The following is a 22977-nucleotide window of genomic DNA, read 5'->3' as shown; positions in this document are numbered from 1 at the left end:
AAGTTCAAACCAGCAATGCAGAAGCAGAGCCTGAATGGGTCATACTCCAGATGAGGCCACTGTGCAAGGTCACTGCTTGGTCCTAGGTCCTCAGCTCCAAAGCTAAGGATCTGGGGAGACGGTATGAGAATTAGGGGACAAGAATTGCAGATAACAAGACTGTGACCTCCTTAGAAGTCTCTTAATAGATCTGCCCATCCACTTTAGCCTTGCTCACCCTGAAGCATGAAGTTCTTATCAATTGGAAATGGTGTTGTGAAGAATGATTTTGGCAACACTGTCCACCCTTTTTTGGACCAAACTTCTTTCCTTGCAACCAGCTACTTGTTCCCCCCGGGACTCTGAAGATCAGGTTACCAGACTCCTAATGTCATAGAAATGCTAGGTTCTACTGGCAGTGTTTAGCTACCATGGTGAGGTCCTCATTCCCAATCTCCTTGTCTGTATAAATGAGGTCCATTAAGCATGTCTGTAAGAAGGTCCTCCAAGAAAAGTGGAGGTGTATAGACCGTCTAGGGACCATGATGGAGACATAGGCTCCAGATGGAAAGTGTGAAGAACCCTGAAATTATTTCCTCTCCATCCCTCATGCAGAGCATGTCCATGCTCTCAGTCAGGCTGTTCTGCTGTCTTCTGTCTACCTACCATCTTCTAAAACCAAATGAACATTTAATGCCTAGAAATCTTCCTTGAATGATTGCTCAGGCTGAGATCTCCAAAGTGAAGGTGGAAAATGTGATGATAGAGTGCTGACTTTCTGATCAGTGACAGTGCTGGATTAAAATGACAGTGGGAGTTTGCTCTACACTGGTCAAGAGTGGTACCCAGGTCAGCTCCAGTTATCCAGTCATATAATTCCTGAAGACATCTCATGAGGTGCTAGGAAAGCTCTTTACAGTGATGTAGCATTTACATATCAAGATCCCACCAGCCTGACTCCTTCCCACTCAGGGACCTGACTTTGGTCAGAGAGGAGAGTGGGATAGTCTCCCAAGTGAATCATCAAAAGCTAAAATCTTTAAATTAGTGGCATTGATGGTTGGAGGGAGATCTTAGCCAGTGGTTAAGAGCATTTGCTGCTCTAGGAAAGGACCTGGTTTGGATTCCTGCATCTTTACTGTGACTCACAAAGGTAATTCCTGTTCCAGTAGATTTGATGTCCTGGCCCTGATGGGCTCTGTACATACATAATACATAGATAGCCATTCAGGCAACACACATATAAAGCCAATGTTTTTTTTTTAAACTGCAGTATATTGTATACTACCAAAATATTTAAACAGCTTTAGTTAAGACTTGGCTATTAAAACAAGTATTGTTTATGCAGGAAGAGGTTCTGTTCAGAGCCAATTAGAGAGGTCTCTATGACATGAAGTGAGGGAATTCAGGTTCTTGGTCACATTAATCTCTCAACACTTTTGAGTGCTATTAGAATTCCTATAATGCAGGTAACAGCTTGGTAGTGTCTACTCCTTTATTCACTGGAATGATCGGTCCAGTTTAAAATGAACCACTGAAGGTTGCCATTCAAGTCAGAGGGTTACAAATGATCTACAGTGCTTCAGACACTAGACATGAATTGACCATTTTCCCACTAAACAATTCTCTAATGCACAGTAGTGGGTGTTGCCAAATACTATTTGGTACTGATACCATAGAAGGAAACGGCCACAGCAGACCTCAAAGGCCCCTCACCTGTGCTGCCCATTGTCAGCAGAAGTTCATCTATGAAGTTTCTATGTCCTATTGGCTTTGTGTTATCCTCTGCATTCTTTGGTTTTCCTAATGGAAGGAAATACGCACAGAGCTCGGGATTTCAAATGACATCTGCAACAAGTGGGTAAACAATTTGACACCACTGAGCAGAGGCAGAGCAGAGGGCAAGGTGGGTGGGAAGAAACTTCTGTATCCACTCGGGGCACATGAGCCTAGATGTACCTCCTTGTGTTCAGGTCTACAGAGGCCCTTCAAATTTACTTGCTGCTAAACTCTTTTTAAGTCCTCTTTTTGTAGCTAGAGTTTTCCTGCTTTGCCCACAGTCAGGACAAATCTTTGTCACCCGCCAGTCCCACAGCCGCTCAGACCCAACCAAGTAAACACAGAGACTTATATTGCTTACAAACTGTATGGCCGTGGCAGGCTTCTTGCTAACTGTTCTTATATCTTAAATTAATCCATTTCCATAAATCTATACCTTGCCATGTGGCTGGTTTCTTACCAGTGTCTTCACATGCTGCTGGTCATGGTGGCAGCTGGCAGTGTCTCTCCACCTCAGCCTTCCGCTTCCCAGAATTCTCTCCTTGTCCCACCTACTTCCTGCCTGGCCACTGGCCAATCAGTGTTTTATTTATTGATCAGTCAGAGCAATTTGACATACAGACCATCCCACAGCATCTTTTTTTTTTTTTTTGACTGAAAATTTCTTGCAATTAAAAAAAGCCTTTATTCTGACAAAATTACTTTAGTAGTATTTTGGTGCTAGATGTTTGTTCTAATATTTGAGAAAGATATATATTATATAACTAATGCTAGCTCTGTCAAAGACATCTACAAAAATATCTCTTACACCTTTACACATAATATATAGAACTATAAATCTGCCAATGTAGAAATTCCCTGAAATTCTTAGTGCACTACAAAATAAACAAGGCAAAGTATCATATGTAAACAATGTTCAAACTTTTTGGCATGTATGGTGTTTTTCTAACTAGAGTGCAGCTTTATACACACACACACACACACACACACACACACACACACACACACACACACATACACACGATATTTTAGACACACATGGAAGACCAGACACCAATTCCAAAACAGGAATTTTACAAAATGTGATAAAGAACAAAAAGCTGAAAGGGCCAAGATATAAAAAGTCCATTCAGAACGGCAGTCCAGAGGTTTCAAGAATAGATTGCTTGATGTGTTGATACATGCTCAAAATGCAATCAATTTCTTTGAGAGCAAGTGCTAGGGTTGATGCGCCAAGAGCCAGAGGTCAAAGTGCAGTAACAATAGGCAGAGTGAAAAAATGGATGGCAGGTGTCCTTAGGTCTATGGATGCTACATTGAGGAGTACGAACTTTGAAAGGATTTCTGCCTTAATAGACAAATTTGAGCACCAGTTTGAAACATTGCATGTTCAAACACAGCACTGGAAGATGCAATGCATCGCATGACCACCCTAACACCCTACAGAACCAAGTGGTAATGGTGCTTCAGGAAAGGGCAGGGGAAGCTGCCCTTGATCTCAGTATGGAGCTTCCGGGTCAGGCAGGATATGATGATGCAAGTGTTTCTTCTACAGAGCAGGATGAACTGTCACAGAGACATGGTCAACATGAACTCAGGAGTTCTTGGATGGGGAGGCAGAGGAGGGGCCAGTATCACTGGGCACAGGAACAGTGGCACCCAAAGATCAGGGTTCATGGGGCATTAGTTGCTAGATGTGAGACCTCTTTAAGTTCTTATGTGTAGGTATGTGTTTTAGTAAAGGCATGGGATGCCAGTAACTCTTAAGAAGCCAGATTTTTGGGTCATCCTAGATCTTAAATTTTAGGGGATATAAGTCACATACAACCTCTAGGAACCAGGAGCCTAACTTGGGTTCTCTACATGAGTACTGTGTGCTCTGAACTTTTGAGCCACTTAATCCACTCTGATCAAAGGAGATTCATCATGTAGGCTTGATTGATCACAGCACTGGCCACTGACAATCCCCTCACTCTCTGCTCTGGGGTTCTGGTTTCAGGGTGTGGGGCTCAAAGTCCCAACCTTCTAATCATGCTTGTTCTCTCTCCATGACCAGTCCACATCTTGAAGCTGTCAAGTTATCTCACAAGAATCATAGATGGCTCTTATTCCAGAGACTCCCCAGGGTTCTTAGCTGGGCTAAGAAGTGAGGAAGAGCCTAATGTTTTACATTCACACAGCTACAGGAGTAACATACCAGTGATATTGAGAAATCTACAACACATGATTACTCTGAGTGTTTCCCTAGGAGTACCTCCTAGGTCATCTCTACTGTACCCACAACAAGCAAATATGCTTCAAAAAATCTCTTCACACTTGTGAGGAAGGTCATTGTGAAACAGCCATCTTCTAAGGGGAGGTTTCCATCCCTCTCATACATCTCATTGTTGCTAACTTTCGCTAAGGCAGCTTAAACAGCTCTTCAGAGACTCAGATCTGAGGAAGGTATGCAGAAGCTGAGCTGTGATTAAACCAAGTCATATGTGACAAGGTCAAAATCAGACCAAGAAATCCCTTGAGGAACATAAGTACTGAAGGACACTTGTCCTCTTGTCCATGTTTTGATCCTTGAGGTGTTCTTGATTGACTTCCCAGTGACCTCTTCAGAAATGTATGCTCACTTAGAGGTGGCCTAGCTGGGCCAATGTGCTGTTACTGTCCTCAGTGGATGGACATCAGGGACATATTTACAAAATAAGCACTAAAAGATCAGAATTGACTCTTGATCCAATCCCACTCTATTCTTGGTTGTATTGTCATGTTCATACTCATGAGGGAGTTTGTAGCATACCTAGATGGGTTTCAACAGGGTCCTGTATTAGATTGGGCTTCCCAGGGTCCTGTCCTTTGACATGGGCAGTCCCCATGAATGAGGAAGGGAGAGAAAGGCTAAGGATGCTGTCACCAGTGTCCCTAATGTGGGGTTCTGCTGTGACCCGGTGGTTCATTTTAATTCTAAACAATCGGTTGAAATCAAGGATATAACCCTACAACTTCACCACTGTAGAGGGACACAGATTCCTGAATATGTATTTATTTTTATAAATTAACTTTTTAAAAACAGGGTCAGTCTATATACGTACCTTGCTCTCCTGCAGAAACTCACATTATTGCACCAGTGTGTCCTTAAACATGCAGATCTGTCTGTCTCCTGTGTGCTGTCATTAAAGGCATGTTCTATCATGCCTATGGTAAGAATCAAAAAGAATTTTATTACCGTATTTATAAGATATTAAACAATCTCATGTGCTGTCATTCATAAAACATTGACAGGAGATTCCAGGTGTGAGTTAACTCTTCAGGATTCTAGTGAGCTTCTCAAAACACACATTAGGCAGAAAGTATTTAGGCAGAGTGTAGAGGCCTGCCTGGGCTACATACAGAAACTGTTTGAAAATATCTGCATTACATATTTGAAATAAATGCTAAATATAAACTTATTTTGGGTGAGAACTCCAGAAGACCTAACTCTGGTGTCCAGTCAGTCAGCAGCTGTCATCAGAGCTCTATGGGGACAAAAGTGGGCAGTTCACGGAACATTCCTGGCCAGCCTGGGCTACATGGAGTTACACTCCATCTCAGCAAAGAGAACCAAAGTGGATGTGGTGACAGGTGCCTGTCATCCTACACTCTGGGACAGGGATGCGGGATGTCAGGAGCCTCAGGAGGCCCCTTGACAATACAACAGTGAAATGAAGCCTCAGCCTATAGACCTTTAAGTTGGCAGGTGGGCAAACCTAACTTGAACCCTAGATCTGAGTGTCCAGACCACTCCCATCTGAGTAACTAGGCCAAGAACTAGGGGAGCTCTTGGCAAAGGCATCTGCAGAACTACACCTGTGACCTGCCTCGGCACTTCTGTACTGGAAACCCACAAACTCACAGGCATCAAAATATGACCCTCAAATGACCCTACAATAGCATGCATAGTCAGGTGGGGACATTAGCCTGGCTAGCTCCATGGAAGCAGGTGATGTCCCCAGAAAGCTGGTTGGGAGCTAATGCATTTAGAATGGAGTCCACACCAGGATGTGCATCTGTGGCCTGTGCATCTGCAGGTGCCAATTCTCCCTACCCAATAGATTCAGGAATGTGCTGACTTCAGACCTACAAAAGCAAACCCTTCATTGCTATACCCAGTCTTAGTAAAGATCATAAATCTTAAAAGTAATCCAGGAGTGAGATGTGCTCAGTGATGTCAGGGTCTAGAAAGTTAGCCAATTCATAGAGGTTTTCAATGAAGAGTGGAACATGAATGGGAGCTGAGCCTGAGCATCATTGTGAAAGGGATTGTTTGCTGATGGAGTCTCACTTGTGTTTTGCTTCTTACCTTGGTCTGGGTCCTTCTGCTATGAAATACTAGTGGTCTGAGATGAGCACTGAGATGAGACCAGCTGGTTTGCAGCAGGAGCCAAACAGTTCTGGACTGCAGTGTGTCTTCATGTGTCTTCATCTGAAGAGAATTAAAAACAGTGTGGGGAACAGGAGCAGTGGATGAGCATTAAGGGAACTGCATTGAGTGTTTCCCCTATGGCTGCTTCAGACAGCTTTCTCAAGAGTCAGCCCAGATCTTTGTGCTAGGCAAGACAGAGGAAGGAGAATCTCTCCTGTGGGAGTGGTTTATTATACACTGGGAGTTCTGGAGCCTGAGAGGGCCACCCCTGAGTGGAGAAAATAACCTGGAGAGGCAGCCACCCCTGCAGCTGTGATGCCTTCCTCCTCCTGTCCTGTGGATTGACTATTTCTCTGCTCTCCCATCTTTTCTTAAAGCTGCCGCTCTTCCTGACAAATTCAGGGACCTGCTTTTGTGCAGACTCAACAGATTCAACAGACAGGAGCCAAAGCAAATCCAGATGCACCAGGCACCAAAGAGCTGCATGGTGTGACAGGGTCCAGTTTCAGGCTCAGCAAATGTCTTAAACCTTCACACGTAGTTTTGAGTCAACAGCAGGACTCCAGGGCAGGGCCAGGTACCAGATCTTGGTCCTCTTGAGTGGGGCTGGCTTCAGAATTCTGACTTCTGCAGAGAGGTTCAGCATAATGCACTGGGAAAAGGGATAAACCTCAGGTCTCTGAGAAAACTAGAGGCCAGCTGGTGTTGGATTCATCAGACAACCTGAACCTGATGACAGGGACTTGGATGAAAATCCCCAAGTTCAAGCATTTCAGGCCTTTGGTTCAGATGCACAGGAGATGGACATGTGTGAAGGGCATTGCAGCCTATGGATAGAACCTCTCCATGTATTACTTTTCTAACTGCATCCCGTGTTCAACAGAGGGTAATGGACTGGAGCTCACCTGCTGCCTCTCTGCATCTGGCTGTGTCCAGATGTGAACTTTAGGCTGGCTTGTGGGACTTAGAAATACTGGATGTTTCCATGGTCTTGAATGGGAGGGGCTTTCAGTCAATCTCTTTATCTAGTTTTGTTCATGTAGTAAGGTTAAATTTAATCATATTGGACTACCTTAGGAAAATCTTTTAGGGTGGGCCAATCCAAGGCCCAGGGTGTGGGTCTGGGTGGTAGCTGATCTAGTCAGTCAAGGCCACTGGGACTGGCCCACCCTAACATCTACCCCATCTGTGAACTGTGGAACAGAGAGTGCATGAAGGGACTGGTACTGTGGATCAATAACCACAGGATCTCTGAGTCAGGGTAACAGGATGGTATCCAAGCAGAGTTTGAAGGTCCAAGGATGACTCTGGACCTTGAACTAGACCAGTGACTCTTTGCAATGAGTATGTTGTTGGTGGGTCTCACTGGACTAAGGGTACACTGGGTGACACACTGAAGCACCCAATGACACCAGGATGAAGGAAGAGGTCTTGGACAGACAGGAGTGAGGTGGTCTACTGTTCTATGGTTTTAAATGATTTTGAGGGAGTTTCTTAGTGGGATGCTTCAGGGATGAGGGGAGGATATAGAATGTCTCAGATGAGCAGATTGGAGTGTATGATGGGAAACTTTCAAATAAGGAATAATGTATAAATACTTAGTAAATTCCCAAGGTTTCTCAACTGTTGTGAAGGGACAAGATGTCTTCAAGTTGTAGTGGACACTAGTGAAGGATCATGGCAAGTCTGTGTTTTACAGAAGAAATAGCCTCATCTGGCCTTCTGTGACCATAATGGGGTGTGTCTGAAGCCTAGAACAGCTGTCCCATAGATGGGTCCTCTCACTGAGGATTGTACTAGAAAATGTGCTTACATCTCAGGGAGGGTGAAGCTAAGGAGCCAGGATCCCTATGATCCCGAAGTGTGCTTGTTCTTCAGAGTTCTGCCCAATGCCTGTGGATGCTGAGGTGGCTCTGGGCATGGGGACATCTCCCCTGCTGAAGAGCTGACTGCCGAACAGGAAGCTCAGACACTTGACAGAACCTCCTGTCAGGATTTTCACTGTACAGCCAGGAGTCACAAGTTCAAACCAGCAATGCAGAAGCAGAGCCGGAATGGGTCACACTCCAGATGAGGCCACTGTGCAAGGTCACTGCTTGGTCCTAGGTCCTCAGCTCCAAAGCTAAGGATCTGGGGAGACGGTATGAGAATTAGGGGACAAGAATTGCAGATAACAAGACTGTGACCTCCTTAGAAGCCTCTTAATAGATCTGCCCATCCACTTTAGCCTTGCTCACCCTGAAGCATAAAGTTCTTATCAATTGGAAATGTTGTTGTGAAGAATGATTTTTGGCAACACTGTCCACCCTTTTTTGGACCAAACTTCTTTCCTTGCAACTGGCTACTTGTTCCCCCTGGGACTCTGAAGATCAGGTTACCAGACTCCTAATGTCATAGAAATGCTAGGTTCTACTGGCAGTGTTTAGCTACCATGGTGAGGTCCTGGTTCCCAATGTCCTTGTATGTATAAATGAGGTCCATTAAGCATGTCTGTAAGAAGTCCTCCAAGAGAAGTGGAGGTGTATAGACCATCTAGGGACCATGATGGAGACACAGGCTCCAGATGGAAAGTGTGAAGAACCCTGAAATTATTTCCTCTCCATCCCTCATGCAGAGCATGTCCATGCTCTCAGTCAGGCTGTTCTGCTGTCTTCTGTCTACCTACCATCTTCTAAAACCAAATGAACATTTAATGCCTAGAAATCTTCCCTTTCTTGAATGATTCCAAAGTGAAGGTGGAAAATGTGATGATAGAGTACTGACTTTTTCTGATCAGTGACAGTGCTGGATTAAAATGACAGTGGGAGTTTGCTCTACACTGGTCAAGAGTGGTACCCAGGTCAGCTCCAGTTATCCAGTCATATAATTCCTGAAGACATCTCATGAGGTGCTAGGAAAGCACTTCACAGTGATGTAGCATTTACATATCAAGATCCCACCAGCCTGACTCCTTCCCACTCAGGGACTTGACTTTGGTCAGAGAGGAGAGTGGGATAGTCTCCCAAGTAAATCATCAAAAGCTAAAATCATTAAAGTGGTGCCATTGATGGCTGGAGAGAGAGCTCAGCCAGGGTTTAAGGGCATTTCCTCTTCTACGGAAGCACCTGGTTTGATTTCCAGCATCCACAATGTAAATCACATATGTAACTTCTCTTTCAGTGGATTTGATATCCTGGCACTGATGGATGGGCACTGTACATAGAACACTGACATCCTTCAGGTGAATACACACACACACACACACACACACACACACACACACACACACACACAATTTTTTTTAACTGAAGCATTGGATACTTCCACGAAGTATTTGAGGAAATGCTTAAACTAATACTTGGCTATTTAAACTACTAATTTTTATGCTGGCAGAGACTCTTTTGGAGCCAGATAGAGAGGTCTCTATAGCATGATGAAATGGGGGAATTCAGGTTCTTAATTGGCACAGCCATATCTGAATAGAATGGCAGAAGTCAAAAGCCAGCACAGCTGCTTGACAAAGATCCAGCAAAGCTGAGCCACATGATGGCTGCCATGTCACCTTTGGTTTTCATCTCTACCTGTTACATTTGATATTTTTAAATATTTGTACAATTTGGGGGTGTTGGGTTGATGGAAAATTCCTTATGAATCATTTATGCCTTCTCCCAGGAATGCTGCCTCTAAGCTTATCCAGGAAAGTCCTGAACATACTATCCCCCCCCCCCCAGCTTGAGGGAGATATCCTTATCTGCCTGAAGGTCTTCCTTATACCTTGAAGGCTGTGACACATAAAGACGCCAGAGGTCTCTTCATGAGGCTATGAGACATTCTTGAAACATCTGTCCCTGTACTTACACTGGAACAAGATATTCAAAACAAAGTAAAATTAAAAAGGTCAACAAGATTCAGTGGGCTAGAGGGATTGTCCACAGTTCAGATTACAAGACTCTTCCCACTGTACACTCAGACAATTATGTGGCATACAACTCTGGCCTACAGAGAGACACATTGATGAGCAAAGTATGGAGTGGAAATATGATAAAAGTATGAGGTGTTAGGACTTCCATCTCTTAGAATTTAGCTCATGTAGAGCCACTATAATGTCATATGACCAAGGAACAACAGAATGCCAGGATTATACATATAGACCAATTCTATAAAGATATAAATGTGAACATTGTATTATGCAGGAATTTGAATAATAACTATCAGTTTTAGCCTGAGCATTTTTCCTGGGCACTCTGACCACTAAGAGTTAATAATACATTGCTTGAGACATGGAAAAATGCCCAGGGTGACTTGAAGATTTTGTTTTGGTCTAGTGTCCTTGAAGCAGCCAAAACAACCAGACTAAGCACAGGCTGTCATATGCCTCTAGATTCTCAAAATTTGGGTTATGGGTTTTATGAGTAAGAATGATAACTCTGTTTATTAATGATGTCAAAACTTGAGGGAAAATGATTGGAAATGATAACTCTGTTCTGTCATAGTTTATAATGATGACTAAAAGATGAGCAAAAGGAAGTGAAACACATGTCCCAAACCAAAAATTATATGATCTGTGTTTTGGAACATCATGAATGTATCCCTGCTAACTAAGTTCTGTATAAATAAATACTCTGGCTGCTAATCAGTCAGGCTGCAAGATTCTCCTAACCATCATGGCCTGGCTCACTTCCTTCTCCCACCGACTCCGTACATCCTCTGCAGGATCCATCCACCACTGGGGAATGGCTCCTGGCACTTAGTCACATTAGATCCCTCAACTCTTTTGAGTGGCATTATATAATTTCCACAATGCAGATAACAGGAAGGTAGTATCTGCTCCCTTGTTCACTGGAATGATTGGCAACCTTCAGTGGTTCATTTTAAAATGAACCCTTCAAGTTAGAATGGTTACTCATGATCTCCAGTGCTTCAGACACTTGACATGAATAGGCCAGTCTTCACAAACAGTTCTCCAGTGCATAGTAGCTGAATGTTGCCAAATAACACTTGGTACTGATACCACAGAAGGAAACAGCCACAGCAGACAGATCAAGTCCCATCACCTGACTTCTCCCACCTGTGCTGCCCATTGCCAGCAGAAGTTCATCGTTTCTATGTCCCATTGGTTATGCGTTATCCTCTGCATTCTTTGGTTTTCCTAATGGATAGAAATGCTCACAGACCTTGGGATTTCAAATGACATGTGCAACAAGTGGGTAAACAGAATTGGCACCACTGGGCAGAGGTAGAGCAGAAGGCAAGGTGGGTGGGAGGAACTTCTGTATCCACTCGGGGCACATGAGCCTTGATCCACCTCCTTGTGTTCAGGTCTGTGGGAGCCTTTCAAAATGATATCTTATATGGTGCTTGAAACATTTTTTAAATTTTTTTTTATTTTCTTAATATATATTTTATAATACCATTCAGTTCTACATATCAGCCATGGGTTCCCCTATTCTCCCCCCTCCCACGCCCTCCCCTTACCTCCAGCCTACCCCCCATTCCCATCTCCTCCAGGACAAGTCCTCCCCCGAGGACTGCGATCAACCTGGTAGACTCAGTCCAGGCAGGTCCAGTCTCTTCCTCCAAGACTGAGCCAAGTGTCCCTGCATAAGCTCCAGGTTTCACACAGCCAACTCCTGCAATGAGCACAGGACTTGGTCCCACTGCCTAGTTGCCTCCCAAACTGATCAAGCCAATCAACTGTCTCACCTATTCAGAGGGCTTGATCCAGCTGGGGGCCCCTCAACCTTTGGTTCACAGTTCATGTGTTTCCATTCATTTGGCTATTTTTTTTTTCAATAATTGAGTAAAACTGAAATTTATTATAAGCCACAGTCATCCTAGGGACCTCCATGCTATATATATAGCCTCTATGGTTCTATGGGTTGTGGTCTGATTGTTCTTTATTTTATATCTAGAATCCACCTATGAGTGAGTACATACCATGACTGTCTTTCTGGGTTTGGGTTATCTCACTCAGGATGATTTTTTCTAGTTCCATCCATTTGCCTGCAAATTTCATGCTTTCATTGTTTTTCTCTGCTGAGCCGTACTCCATTGTGTATATGTACCACATTTTTTTCATCCATTCTTCCATTGACTGGCATCTAGGTTGTTTCCAGGTTCTGGCTATTACAAATAGTGCTGCTATGAACATAGCTGAGCATGTATCTTTATGGTATAAATCAGCATTCCTTGGGTATATGCCCAAGAGTGGGATAGCTGGGTCTTGAGGTAGTTCGATTCCTAATTTTCTGAGAAACCGCCATACTGACTTCCACAGTGGTTGTACAAGTTTACATTCCCACCAACAGTGGAGGAGTGTTCCCTTTGCTCCACATCCTCTCCAACATTGGTTGTCATTGGTGTTTTTGATCATAGCCATCCTAACAGGTGTAAGGTGGTATCTCAGAGTCGTTTTGATTTGCACTTCTCTGATTAAGGATGTTGAGCATTTCTTTAAATGTCTTTCAGCCATTTGTAGTTCTTGTTTGTGAATTCTCTGTTTAGCTCTTTAGCCCATTTTTTTAATTGGAGAAACATTTTTGTATAAGGTTGTTTGTATAGGTGTCTGTGTTTAGGTACACACAGGTGAGTGCAGGAGCCCTCGGAGAGCAGAGAGTTTGGATCCTTATAGAACTCAACTTGTAGGGGGTGTAAGTCACATGCTATGGGAACCAGAACCCTAACTTGGGTCCTCTACGTGAGTACTGTGTGCTCTCAACTTTTGAGACACCTACCCACGCCTATTGTAGGATCCTCCTAATGTAGACATGAATGATCACAGCACTGGCCACTGACAATTACCCCACTCTCTCCTCTGGAGTTATGGATTATGGGTGGGGGCTCAAAGTCCCAACCTTTTAATCATGCTTGTTCTTTATTCATGACCAGTTCCATGACCAATCCACATCTTGAAGTTATCAAGTTATCTAGCAAGCATCTAAGACAGCTCTTATTCCAAAGACTCCCTGGTGGTGTTAGGGGCTGGACTAAGAAGTGAGAATCCAGGTGTGAATTGACTCACCAGCCTTCCTAGGAGATTGTCAACTCACATTAGGCAGAAGATATTTGGTCAGAATGTAGAAGCCAATTTGGACTACAGACAGAAACTGTCTCAATATATCAATATTTAACATATATTACAAATACTTAATACAGACTTAATTTGGGAAAGGAAACTCCTGAAGACCTAACTCTGGTGTCCAGTCAATCACCAGGTGTCATCACAGCATTCTGGGGACAAAAGTGGGCAGTTCACTGAACATTCCTGGCCAGCCTGGGTTACATGGAGTTACACTCCATCTCAGGAAAGAGAAGCAAAGTGGATGTGGTGACAGGTGCCTGTCATCCTACACTCTGGGACAGGGATGCGGGATGTCAGGAGCCTCAGGAAGGCCCCTTGACAATACAACAATGAAATAAAGCCTCAGCCTATAGACATTTAAGTTGGCAGGTGGGCAAACTAACTTGAACCCCAGATCTGAGTGTCCAGACCACTACCATCTAAGTAACTAGGCCAAGAACTAGGGGAGCTCTTGGCAAAGGCATCTGCAGGAACTACACCTGTGACCTGCCTGGGCACTTCTGTACTAGAAACCCACAAACTCACAGGCTTCATGTCATGACCCTCAAATGACCCACAGGAGCATGCATAGCCAGGTGGGGACACTCTGCCAGGCTAGCTAAGTCAAGGTAAGGGATGTCCCCAGAGAGCTGATTGGGATCTACTGCAACCTGAAAGGAATCCACACCAGGGGGTGCATCTGTGGCCTGTGAATCTGCAGGTGCCAATTCTCCCTACCCAATAGATTCAGGAATGTCCTGATTTCAGGCTTGCAAAACCAAAGCCTTCCTTGCTATACCCATATCTTAGTAAAGATAAAAAATCTCAAAACTAATGCAGTAGTGAGATGTACTCAGTGATGTCAGGGTCTAGAAAGTTATCCAAATCATAGAGGTTTCCAGTGAAGAGCTCGCCATGGATGGCAGCTGAGCCTGAACTTTCTCTGTAGCTGGGATAGTTTCCTGAAGCAGTCTCACTTAGGCCTTAGCATGAGTCCTTCTGCTATCAAAAGACAAGTGCTCTGGCGTCAGACACCATGTCCTCAGAGGGGTCAGCTCTTCATGCTTCTATTCCTCCTTAAGCTTCTTGTGAACCTGGAGTTAAGCTGTTTCAGAACCTTCACTGAGAAGAGACCAGCTGGTTTGCAGCAAGAGCCAAACAGAGTTCTGGACTGCAGTGTGTCTTCATGTGTCTTCATCTGAAGAGAATTAAAAACAGTGTGGGGAACAGGAGCAGTGGATGAGCGTTAAGGGAACTGCATTGAGTGGTTCCCCTATGGATGCTTCAGACAGCTTTCTCAAGAGTCAGCCCAGAGCTTTTTGTTAGGCAAGACAGAGGAAGGAGAAGCCCTCCTGTGGGAGTGGTTAATTATACACTGGAAGTTCTGGAGCCTGATAGGACCACCCCTGAGTGGAAAAAATAACCTGGAGAGGCAGCCAGTCCTGCAGCTGTGATGCCTTCCTCCTCCTGTCCTGTGGATTGACTATTGCTCTGCTCTCTCTGCTGTTCTGAAAGCTGCAGCTCTTCCTGACAAATTCAGGGAACTGGCATGGTCTTAGTGCAAGGTGTGGAAATCCCTCAGAAAGGAGCCAAAGCAAATCCAAATGCACGAGGCACCAAGAGCTGATGGTGTGTCAGGGTCCAGTATCAGGCTCAGCAAATGTCCCAACCCTTCACATGTAGTTTTGAGTCAACAGCAGGACTCCAGGGCAGGGCCAGGTCCCAGATCTTGGTCCTCTTGAGTGGAGCTGTACTCAGAAGCCAAATCCGCCTATGAGGAGTGTGTCAGCATAATGCACTGGGAAAGGGGTAAACCTCAGGTCTTCTGTGAAAATTAGAGGCTAGCCTGTGTCGATTCATCAGTCTGAACCTGATGACAGGGTCTTGGATGAAAATCCCCAAGTTCAAGCATTTCAGGCCTTGGGTTCAGATGCACAGGAGATGGACGTGTGTGAAGGGCATTGCTGCCTATGGATAGAACCTCTCCATGTGTTAATTTCCTAGCTGCATTCTGTGTTCAAGAGAGGGCTAATGGCTGGAGCTAACCCACTTTTCTGCATCTGGCTGTGTCCAGATGTGAACTTTAGGCTGGCTTGTGGGACTTAGTAGTAGTATGTGTTTCCATAGTGTTAGATTGACTGAAAGCTCCTCCCCTTTATCTAGTTTTGTTCAGGTAGTAAGATTAATTTTAATATCAGAGAGCTCAGTTAGAAAAATCTTTAGGGTGGGGCAATTCAAGGCCCAGGATGTGACTCTGGGTGGTAGCTGATCTAGTCAGTCAAAGCCACTCATACTGGCCCACCCTAACATCAATCCCATCTGTGAGCTATGGAGGGCATGGAGGGACTGGTCCTGTGGAACAATAACCACAGGATCTCCATGATTCTGGGCAAAGGCAAGATATCCAAGTGGAGTTTGATGGTCCAGTGATGACTGTGTACCAGGGGCCTTGACCTAGACCAGTGACTCCTTGCAATGGACATGTTGTGGGTGGGTCTCACTGGACTAAGGTTATATTGGGTGACACATTGAATCACACAAGGCCACTAAAATGAATGGTAAAATGTTGGAAAGACAAGAGTGAGGTTGTCGGTTGCTTTTTAAATGATGTTGAAGGGTTAATTAGTGGGGATGTATCACAGTTGTGGTGAAGGTATAGAAGTTCTCAGAGATGAGCAGGATTGGGTTATATGATGGGAAATTCCCAAATAATAAAGTATTATACTAAAACAATTAATAAAATTAAGATTTCTCAACTTACATGTAGGGCAGGATATAGTCAAGTAGCATTGGACACTAGGAAACTATCATGGCATGCATCTGTGTTTTACAGGGAGATTAGGCTCATCTGGACTTCAGTGACCATAGTGGGGGTGTCTGGAGCCTAGGACAGCCTTCCCTTAGATAGATCCTCTGACTGGGGATTGTATATAAAATGCACTTAGAGCTTAGGGAAGGTACAGCTAACTAGCCAGGATCCCTAGGATCCCGAAGTATGCTTGTTCCTGTATGGTCTGCCCACTGAGGTGGCTCTGGGCTTGGATAGTGCTCCACTGCTGAAGAGCTGACTGCTGAACAGGAAGCTCAGACACTTTGACAGAACCACCTGCCAGGGTTTTCACTGTACAGCCAGGAGTTACAAGTACAAAGTAGCGATGCAGAAGCACACCCCAACGGGTCACACTCCAGATGAGGCCATTGTGCAAAGTTAGTGCTTGGTCCTAGGTCCTCAGCTAAGGGTCTGAGGTGGCAGTATAAGAATTGTTAGGGGACAAAATTACTGGTACCCCAAGACTGTGGCCTCTTGGTCTCTAGGAGGATATCTGCCCACCTACTGGGAGCCTTGCTCACCCTGAAGCATGAAGTTCTGTTCAGTCGGCAGTGATGTTGTGAAGAAGGATTTTGGCAACACTGCCCACCCTTTCCTGGACCATACTCTTTCCTTGCCACTAGCTACTTGTTCCCCCAGGGACTCTGAAGGGCAGGTCACCAGCCCCTGCTGTGACAGAGCTCATGTTAGAGAAATACTAGGGAATACTGGGAGTGTTTTGCTAACATGGTGAGATCCTGGTTCCCAATCTCCTTTTATGTGTTCATGACACCATTAAACTTGTCTGTAAGAAGTCCTCCAAGAGAAGTGGAGGTGTATAGACTGACTGTGGCTCATGATGGAGACACGGGCTCCAGATGGGAAGTGTGGGGAAGAACCCTGCCAGTATTTCCTCTATTCACTGATGTAGAGTCTCATTGCTCTTAGCCAGGCTTTCCTGCTGTCTTCTGTCTACCTACCATCCTCTAAAACCAAATGAACATTTAATGCCTAGAAATCTTCCTTGAATGATTGCTCAGGCTGGGATCTCCAAAGTTAAGGTGGTGATTGTGATGATAGAGTGCTGACTTTTTCTGATAGGTGACAGGGCTGGATTAAAATGACAAAGTGGGAGTTGGCTATACACTGGTCAAGAGTGGTACCCAGGTCAGCTCCAGTTATCCAGTCATATAATTCCTGAAGACATCTCATGAGGTGCTAGGAAAGCTCTTCACAGTGATGTGGCATTTACATATCAGGATCCCACCAGCCTGACTCCTTTCCACTCAGGGACCTGACTTTGGTCAGAGAGGAGAGTGGGATAGTCTCCCAAGTGAATCATCAAAAGCTAAAGTCATTAAAAGTGGTGACATTGATGGCTGGAGAGAGCTTAGCCAGGGTTTAAGGGCATTTCCTGTTTTAGGAAAGCACCTGGTTTAATTTCCAGCATCCACATTGTGAATCACAAATGTAACTTCTCTTTCAGTGGATTTGATGGCCTGGCACTGATGGGCACTGTACATACATAGTGCACAGTTAACCATGCAGGCAACACACACAAAAAACCCATGTGTTTTACACTGAAGCACTGTATCCTGCCATCATGTATTGGAGGAAACGCTTTAGTTATGACTTGGATATTCATACTGCTAAAGTGTATGCTGGAATAGGCTCTGTTCAGAGCCAATAAGAGAGGCCTCTATGACATGATGAAATGGAATTCAGGTTCTTGGTCACATTAGATTTCTCAACACTTTAGTGGTGTTATAATTTTCATAATTCAGACAGCAGGAAAGTAGTATCTGCCCCCTTGTTCACTGGACTAATTGGTCCATTTTGAAAGGAACCACGGAAGGTTGCCATTCAAGTTAGAATGGCTCTCCTGATCTACAGTGCTTCCTTCATAGACAAGAACTGTTCTTCGCACACTAAACAGTTCTCCAGTGCATAGTAGTGGGTGTTGCCACATACTATTTGGTACTGATACCATAGAAGAAGGAAACAGCCACAGCAGACAGATCAAAGTCCCATCACCTGACTTCTCCCACCTGTGCTGCCCATTGCCAGCAGAAGTTCATCGTTTCTATGTCCCATTGGCTATGAGTTATCCTCTGTGTTCTTTGGTTTTCCTAATGGATAGAAATGCTCACAGACCTTGGGATTTCAAATGACATGTGCAACAAGTGGGTAAACAGAATTGGCACCACTGGGCAGAGGTAGAGCAAAAGGCAAGGTGGGTGGGAGGAACTTCTGTATCCACTCGGGGCACATGAGCCTAGGTGCACCTTCTTGTGTTCAGTCTTGTGGGAGCCTTTCAAAGTGATGTCTTACATGGTGCTTGAAACCTTTTTGCTTTCACAGCTGAGATTTTATTGGTTGAGGACCAGAGTATACAGACATTTCAAATCATTTAAAACATCTACCCAAACTCTCAGTCAATCATGTGCTCATGTACCCAAAAGAGCCATGTGGTGTTTCTGTTTGAACTTATTCCATTGATGCTCCATCCTAAAATTGGCTAGTTCTCCTAAGACATCACATAACAATCAAATGCTCACAATCCTTAATTCCACTGACTCACAATTTTATGCCACATACAGTACAAATTCAAAATTTCATTCTTTCATTGAATACTAGCACAGTATCACAATTTTTAGGAAAATGGACTGCCATGACCAGAGACAGTTCTGATAGGGCAAGGACTGAGGAGTGTTTTTTTAAGGATACAGTTCTACTACAAACATGAGACCAGATGTAACTGAACATATTCCAGACACAAATGCACAACCAAGAGACTCCAAATTACTATTTAGTAATGCTTGCTTTATGTTGTAGGATATAAAACTAGCCACCTCTATGGAATGTTATGGTGACCCCTGAGACAATCCCAGCCTCTCCTGAGTCAGTATCCTGCTACTTTCTGGTTGTACCAAAAAATAAACAACCATCAACTGATTTAACCTCTTAAAAAATCATTTACACTTACACAAAAGGATGAGGTGTGACTCCCCCCCCTTTTTAAAAATGTTTCTAGAGCTACTAAACTCGCATTTACAAAATAGTTGATAAAAATTTCCCTGGATTGTACAAGAAGGGAGGCGGGGACACGGACAGACATGACGGATAGTTGGTCGGCCTTGGCTTCTTCTCTTCGACTTCAGAGGCTGGACTCAGGTTTTCAGTCTCTCCATTTTCTGCAGGCACATCTGTGGTTTGCTGCTCAGCCACCTCGGCCTGTTTGCCCTTTGCTCCCCTCTTCCCTTTGGTTTGCACGTTTTTGTCTGAATTATCCTTTCCACGGCCTTTTGAGGCTTTGTGTCCACCTTGGCCAGTTTGGCCAACAGCCTTGTGGGGCTTTGCTTGGGCTCTGCCTTTGCTGTTCTGTCCACACTATCCTTCCTCTTGGGCTTCGTGGCAGAGCTCGGTGGGAGGCGCATGCGATGCCGAACCTGTCACGGAGCTACACCGCTTGAAACCGTTTTGTGTAAGGTTGTAATGTATAGGCGGCTGTGTTTATGTACACACAGGTGACTTCAGGGGCCCTGGGAGGGCAGCGAGATCAAATATGCCTAGAACTCAAGTTGGGGAGGGCATGTAAGCCACACGCTGTGGGAACCAGAACCCTAACTTGGGTCCTCTACATGAGTACTGTGTGCTCTGAACTTTTGAGACACCTATCCACCCCTATTGTAGGATCTTCCTAATGTAGCACTGGCCACTGACAATTCGCCCACTCTCTCCTCTGGGGTTCTGGGTTATAGGTGTTGGGGCTCAAAGTCCCAACCTTCTAATTATGCTTGTTCTCTATGACCAGTCCACATCTTGAAGCTGTCAAGTTATCTCACAAGAATCATAAGACGGCTCTTATTCCAGAGACTCCCCAGGGTTCTTAGGAGCTGGGCTAAGAAGTGAGGAAGAGCCTAATGTTTTACATTCACACAGCTATGGGAGAAACAAATCAGTGATATTGAGAAATCTACAACACATGGTTCCTCTCTGTAGAACGTTTCCCTAGAAGGACCTCAGAGACTTAGGTCATCTCTCTACTGTACCCACCAACAAGCCAATATGCTTCAAGACAACTCTTTTCACAATGTGTGGAAGGTCATTGTGAAACAGCCATCTCCTAAGGGGAGCTTTCCATCCCTCTCCATACATCTCACAGCTGCTAACTTTCACTGAGTCACCTTAAATGGCTCTTCAGAGACTCAGATCTGAGGAAGGTATGTGGAAGCTGTGCTGAGGTTAAACCAAGTCATATGTGACAAGGTCGAAAACAGACCAAGAATTCCCTTAAGCAACATAAGTGCTGAAGGACACGCGTCCACTTGTCCATGTTTTGATCCTCAAGGTGTTCCTGACTGACTTCCCACTGGCCTCTTCTGGAATGTATGCTCACTTAGAGGTGGCCTAGCTGGACCCATCCCTGTTACTGTCCTCAGTGGATGGACATCATGGACATATTTGAAAAATAAGCATTGAAAGGTCAGAATTGACCCTTGATCCAATCCCACTCTATTCTTGGTTGTATTGTCATGCTCATACTCATGTGGGAGCTTGTAGCATACCTAGAAGGGTTTCAACAAGGTCCTGTATTAGGTTGGGCTTCCTAGGGTCCTGTCCTTTGACATGGGCAGTCCCCATGAATGAAGGGAGAGAAAGGCTAAGGATGCTGTCACCAGTGTCCCTGCTGTAGGATTTCAGCTCTGCTGTGTCACTGGCCCTGGTGGTTCATTTCAATTCTACTTAATTGGCTTCGAATCAGGGAGGCGACCCTATTACTTTCCCACCATTGCAGCAGGGCACAAATTCCTGTGTGTGTGTGTGTGTGTGTGTGTGTGTGTGTGTGTATGTGTGATGAAGTAACTACTTCTTGGACAGGGTCTGTCTATATATCCTTTGCTGTCATGCTGAAACTAAACTTTGTTGGACCAGGCTACCCTCTAACTCTGAGATCTGCTCACCTCTGCCTCCTGATTGCTGCCATTAAATGCATGCTCTACCTTGCCCAACTAGGGATCAAAAAGTATTTTTGTATTTAAATCATTCATATAAAGAAAAATTTTAAAAATCTTCCATTTATCATTAATAGCATGTTGACAAGACATACCTAGATTCCTATGAGCTTCTCAACACACATTAGGCAGAAGGTACTTAGTCAGAATGTAGAGGCCAGCCTGGACTACACACAGAAACACTCTCAAAATATCTACATTTGACATATATTGCAAATACTTAATACAGACTTAATTTGGGAAAGAATTCCTGAAGACCTCTAACTCTGGTTTCCAGTCAGTCACCAGCTGTCAGCACTTTGGGGACAAAAGTGAACAGTTCACTGAACATTCCTGGTCAGCCGGGGCTACATGGACTTACACTCCATATCAACAAATAGAACCTGGATGTGGTATAAAGTGCCTGCAATCCTATAATCTGGGACAGTGACACAGAGGTGTCAGATGCCTCAGAACAGCCCCTTGACAATAAAACAAAGGAAGCCCCAGCCTGTGCACCTTTAAATTGGCAGGTGGGCAAACTTTAAACTTCAGATTTGAGTTGCAAAACCACTCCCATCTGAAGAGCCAGGCCGAGATTAGAAGAGCTCTAGGCAATGGCATCTGCAGAACTACACCTGTGACCTGCCTTAGCACTTCTGTCTTAAAAACCCACAAACTCACAGGCTTGATGACATGTCCCTCAAATGACCCTACAGGAGCATGCATACCCAGGTGGCGACATTCTGCCAGGCTAGCTCCGTGGAAGCAGGTGATGTCCCCAGAAAGCTGGTTGGGAACTAATGCATTCAGAAAAGAGTCCACACCAGGATGTGCATCTGTGGCCTGTGCATCTGCAGGTGCCAATTCTCCCTACCCAATAGATTCAGGAATGTCCTGACTTCAGGACTGCAAAACCCAGGCCTGAAAAACCAAACCCTTCATTGCTATACCCATGTCTTAGTAAAGATCAAGAATCTTAAAAGTAATCCAGTAGTGAGATGTGCTCAGTGATGTCAGGATCTAGAAAGTTAGCCAATTCATAGAGGTTTTCAATGAAGAGCTGGTCATGGATGGCAATTGAGCCTGATATTCTCTGTGACTATGATTGTGTTTGTCGTTGAAATCTCACTTGGGCTTGTAGCTTACTTGTCTGTGTCCCTCTGCTATCAAGACAGATGGTCTGGCTTCAGACACCATGTCATCAGAGGGGACAGCCCCTCATACTTGGATTCTTGCTCAAGCTTCCTGTAAAGCTGGAGTTAAGCTGTTACAGAACCTTCAGTGAACCTTCTGAACCTTCAGAACCTTCTGGTTTGCAGCAAGAGCCAAACAGAGTTCTGGACTGCAGTGTGTCTTCATGTGTCTTCATCTGAAGAGAATTAAAAACAGTGTGGGGAACAGGAGCAGTGGATGAGTGTTAAGGGAACTGCATTGAGTGGTTCCCCTATGGATGCTTCAGACAGCTTTCTCAAGAGTCAGCCCAGATCTTTGTGTTGGGCAAGATGGAGGAAGGAAAAGCTCTCCTGTGGGAGTGGTTTATTATACCCTGGGAGTTCTGGAGCCTGAGAGGACCACCCTTGAGTGGAGAAAATAACCTGGAGAGGCAGCCAGCCCTGCAGCTTTGATGCCTTCCTTCTCCTGTCACTATTTCTCTGCTCTCTCTGCTGTTCTTAAAAGCTGCAGCTCTCCATGACAAATTCAGGAAACTGCCTTCTTAGTGCAGATTCAACAGAGGAGCCAAAGCAAATTCTGATGCTACAGGGAACAAAGAGCTTCATGGGGCGTCAGAGACCCATGTCAGGCTCAGCAAATGTCCCAACCCAGCACGTGTAGTTTTGAATCAATAGCAGGACTTCAGGGCAGGACTCTATACCAGATCTTGGTACTCTTGAGTAGGGCTGGCCTCAGAACACTATGTCTTTTGTGGGGGAGTAGCTCAGTATAATGTACTGAGAAAGCAGGTAAACCTCAGATCTGTGAA

General features: G+C 44.7%; 1 pseudogene; it reads left to right on the top strand.

Moving 5' to 3' along the window:
- The first annotated feature begins 1369 nt into the window (after positions 1 to 1369).
- Positions 1370 to 22977, top strand: part of LOC102920708 (charged multivesicular body protein 1B2-like) — a 40038-nt pseudogene continuing 18430 nt past the window's right edge.

The sequence above is a fragment of the Peromyscus maniculatus genome, chromosome 21 (genome assembly GCF_049852395.1).
Source record: "Peromyscus maniculatus bairdii isolate BWxNUB_F1_BW_parent chromosome 21, HU_Pman_BW_mat_3.1, whole genome shotgun sequence".
Taxonomy (NCBI): Eukaryota; Metazoa; Chordata; class Mammalia; order Rodentia; family Cricetidae; genus Peromyscus; species Peromyscus maniculatus.
Note: the sequence above shows the minus strand (reverse complement) of the source record. Positions and strands in the feature narration are given on the sequence as shown.